Source organism: Silene latifolia, chromosome X (assembly GCF_048544455.1).
Source record: "Silene latifolia isolate original U9 population chromosome X, ASM4854445v1, whole genome shotgun sequence".
Lineage (NCBI taxonomy): Eukaryota > Viridiplantae > Streptophyta > Magnoliopsida > Caryophyllales > Caryophyllaceae > Silene > Silene latifolia.
In genome coordinates this window covers 100,470,525-100,475,386 of record NC_133537.1, presented here as the reverse complement: position 1 = coordinate 100,475,386, position 4,862 = coordinate 100,470,525, and the positions used below count along the sequence as shown (strand labels likewise).

At 30.2% G+C, this 4,862-nt stretch overlaps 1 long non-coding RNA gene across 1 annotated transcript; it reads left to right on the top strand.

The window, feature by feature from the left end:
- Nucleotides 1–2,527: 2,527 nt before the first annotated feature.
- Nucleotides 2,528–3,596, top strand: LOC141621516 (uncharacterized). Its single transcript, XR_012532408.1, has 3 exons — nt 2,528–2,819; nt 3,043–3,189; nt 3,342–3,596. It is a non-coding gene; the product is annotated as an uncharacterized LOC141621516 (long non-coding RNA).
- The last annotated feature ends 1,266 nt before the right edge of the window (nt 3,597–4,862 follow it).

The following is a 4,862-nucleotide window of genomic DNA, read 5'->3' as shown; positions in this document are numbered from 1 at the left end:
AAGCAAAAGGAACCAGCAACACGGGATGGAAAAATAAAAAAAATGGAATCGAAACCGAAAACGAAAACAAATAATTACGCTAAAAACACCACGAAATGCACTTACCAGCCGTGGGTCAAAGGACAGAGCCGTCGAACCACCACCTTAGACCGGCGACGTGAGGTCTGGTGGCCTAATGGTGGTGGCAGTGGGAATAACCGACGTAGGAGACGGCACAAACCCCCGAAGGACAGCCACTCCCTCACGCAAACCCGTTGATAAAGAAAGCCGTATAAAATGGCCAACAACCACCATCCAGACCAGCGACGTGAGGTCTAAACGGTCGGATTGGTGTGGTGGTCCGTAGCTGTCGGCAGATAGGCGTCAGAAAAACGGAGACGATCGTATGCCCTAATACAACACGCTGCCCTAATCTCACAACCTCTACAGCCCCCAACAACCCTAACAGACGCCGACGATGAGATGGCCGGAGAAGGACTAGGGTGGTGACGGTGAAAAGGGTGGCGGTGACGGAACAGGACTAGGGTAGCAGCAGTCAGCTGGTGATCGTCGCTTGATCGCACGTTTTCCCCTCTCTCTCTCCTCTCAAATTTATATTATTATTATTATTATTATTATTATTATTATTATTATTATTATTATTATTATTATTATTATTATTATTATTATTATTATTATTATTATTATTATTATTATTATTATTATTATTATTATTATTATTATTATTATTATTATTATTATTATTATTATTATTATTATTATTATTATTATTATTATTATTATTATTATTATTATTATTATTATTATTATTATTATTATTATTATTATTATTATTATTATTATTATTATTATTATTATTATTATTATTACTATTATTACTATTATTACTATTATTACTATTATTACTATTATTACTATTATTACTATTATTACTATTATTATTATTATTATTATTATTATTATTATTATTATTATTATTATTATTATTATTATTATTATTATTATTATTATTATTAGGCTCGAGTTCCGTTGAGAACGGGGCTTATCGTGAGAACCGTGAGAACAACTCTCAACCGTCCATCAAATTATCTGACAGCAAAGATTAGACGCGCGCTTCTTTGAAAAGTAGAGTTTCGCGGAAAACAAAAAATAAGAGTGTACATGTGAGCAATATCAAACCTACGGAACAAAATCAAACCACACGAAACAAAATCAATCGATTTCATCATTAATCCTTCCTTAATTTGTAAATTTTTGTTTTTCGACATCAAATTTAGTGATCTAAAATCGGTTATTCATCATCAATTGCTGTGTACGAAGCGCAAATCTTCAGAAGCGCAAATCAGATTCAATTTGTTCAAACTTTTGCATTCATCAGCTATTCAGTTATTTCAAGATCAAAACTTTGTAAGGAAAATCGGAATTGATTTCGTCATTCATCTGGAATTATTATTTTCTACAGTCAATATTGAGGTATGTTCATTCAATGTTATTTAATTCCTTTCTGAATCGTTGTTGAATTGATTTTATGATGATGTTATAGTTGAATTTAATCAAATTCAACTTAATTTCGGATTTGATTAAATTTAGTTTACTAGATGTAATGTCCAGAACCACAAAAACATTAATTTTATAATGAAAAGTGTTAAATTAGGGTTTATATTTTGTTTGTTTGATTTTAGGAGGATGATAAATATAACGGTTTTGATACATACAGCCCAGAGGGCTGTATATAAGCATTAAATTTTATTAAAATTCTCTTATGTTTTCTATGTAAATTGGAATCTTAATTGTTATTAACAATAAGTGTTAAGTTAGATTCTCTTGAAAGTTTAAATTAGCATTTAATTAGTATAATAAGTGTTAAGTTAGATTCTCTTGAAAGTTTAAATTAGCTTTAATTACCAGGAAAATTTAATGCTTATATACAGCCCTATGGGCTGTATGTATCAAAACCGTAAATATAAATGTAGTTTGTGGTGAGAAAAAATGTAAAAATAATGAGAAAGGAAAAATGTGCAATTTGAAGTAACTGAAAAGTAATTTTGCATGTAATAATAATGTGTTGTGGTGTGGTGTACACGTTTTATAAGGAAATGTCCAATCAGTTTTATTGAAATGTGCATTATATATAATAAGGATGTGCAAGTAATTATTACCTTTTGCAAGTGGCCTTGCAACTGTTCACAATAAGTCACAATAAGTCAAATGGCGGTTTGTAACCTGCTTATGTGGTGAAAAGACACAACTATTCACATTAATTTGAATATTAATTCTAAATGTAAATTATATTAATTATAAAAAAACATGTTCCATCAAATAAATTGTCCACTATCTATATTCATAATTTGCATTTTTTGATAATTAGGTGCAACTAAAATATCATTAAGCACTGTTTGGAAAATGTACATCTATATAAAAGTATAATAGAAGAACCACTATATATTATACTGTACACGTGGCAACTTCTCATTAAATTTTTTCCCGCTCATCTAACTACAACCCTAAAAATATATACTGTTCCTACTGACAAATCTGCCGTCATTAGTTCTCTTGCTTCCTAACACACATAACCCTAAACAAATATTTTCTTTACTAAACCAACCTACCGTCATTAGTCACGTTGCTTGTTTCCCTATTCCCTCCGTCTTTCATCTTGCCTTAATTTAAGCATATTGAACCAAAAAAAAGTATGTAATTAACAATTACTTCTACTTTCATGGCAAAAATCTAATCTTTATTATATATACTCACATATTACATATTGTCTATTTTTGATGGCGAGATGTCGATTTGAAGATGGTTCTTCCTTGAGTAAGGTAAGTTTATTGCTCTTTTTATGCATTTTTTTCCCTTTTTTTTTTCTATTGATTTTTTGATCGTTTTTTATTTTTTTTATTCTTAATGAATATTTCAAAGCTATAGTGACATCAGATGGTTAAATTTTTACTGTGCATTTTTAATGAAGATTAGTTCATTATAATGCCTCTGTTTAAGATTATAATAAGATGGATTCGATCATGAATGTTGTTATCTGTTCAGGTATCTTTCTTTGTTCGTTTCAACCAGTACTGGAAATTTGCACTATGAAGTCGCCCTGCCAAAGTCAATAATGGTCGTTCACATTGGTTGTCGGATATTGTTTAACTGCTAGAGGATGAATCTAATGATTGGAAGATGAAGTTTCAAGTAAAACTGCATCATTTACCTTTCTATCATTTCATTTTTACCAATATTTATTTTGAATGATTGCGTTTCGATAGATAAACTCGCTGATTCATGTATATGTTAGGGTTTGTTATTTTGGTTGATTATTCTTCAATTCCTAATATTTTCTACAGGGTATACCTTGGAAATTTGGGACGAACTTAATATTAGGAATTGTGCGACGGAGTTTTCATTGCATTATTCGCGACCGCGTTTTAGTTCATTGCATTATTCCCTGGTACGACTGTTTGTTCCTTTCAGTCAATTGATCAGAATTTATTCAATTATGATTACTTGTCTCCTCCAGGAGACAAAGGATAGGAACTGAATTTACTATGTCCTGCAGTCCAATGCTAATGCTTTTCTTTAATCCCCCTATTTACTTTGACAAATTAGGCCCTGTTCTTTACGGCTTTTAGAGTGAGAATCGAATCAATCAATCGAATGGAGCTGAGCCCAATCGAATCAATGGAGCTCAATCAATCAATCAATCAATGGAGCTGAGCTGACTGAATCGAATCGAATAGAGTGAGTGAATCAATTGAATCAATAAAGCCGAATTGAATTTGAATCGAATCGAATAATCATATTAATATTAATAATATTAATAATAATTTTTAATATTATTGTTATTATCAACTATAATAATACTAATATTCATAGTATAATACTATTTATACTAATACTAAAATTTTTAAGAAAAAAATTATAATATTATATATGAATAATCATAAATTATAATAATGAAAAAATAGTAATTTTTTACTAATAATATTCTTAATAACAATAATAAATAATAATGCCAATATTAATAATGATATTAGTAAAAATAGTTGTTTCGAATAAAAACACTCAAGTAAGAGTTGCTCGAATTCGGGTCGGGTCAACGCGGTCCTCTCAGACGATGGCACCTCGAACCTATGCTTGCTCTCTCCGGATGGATCTTTTACGCGTAACAAATAGGGCCTCGAAGGGTTCGCAATAGGTCCTTCTCTGATGCCTTACGGTACTGGTGGATAGTTGAGACCTTGCTTGAAGCTAAGGTTTCCATGCCTTCTCATAGTAGCTCGAGTAGTCTTACTTCTAGAGAGAGGAACTTGTTGGTGAGAAGTATTTTACCATTGATTGGTCAATAATGAGGTATTTATAGGTTTCTATGTGTACCTCAAATGATGACTTGGAAATCATGGTTACCATATTCGCTATGAATACGCCTTACCGATTCGCGATTCGCTTATAGAAAATGTGTTATATGTATTTTCAGTAATCAATTTGATAGAATTCGCTTTTAACGATTCGTGATTCGTAGGGTATCAAGCGAATCCGTAACCATGTTTGCAAGAGTGTTGACTTGTATGACCCCGTATTGGCTAGTGGGCCAAGTCGCTTGAGCGTGCCCCATCAATAATATTAATAATAAATATTATTAATTTTAATAATAATACCAATAATAATAATAATAATAATAATAATAATAATAATAATAATAATAATAATAATAATAATAATAATAATAATAATATTAACATTAATAACATTATTATTCACAACAACAACAACAACAACAACATTAACATTAATAACATTATTATTCATTTTAATAATAATATTCATAATAATAATAATAATAGTAATTATAATAAATAAATTATTAA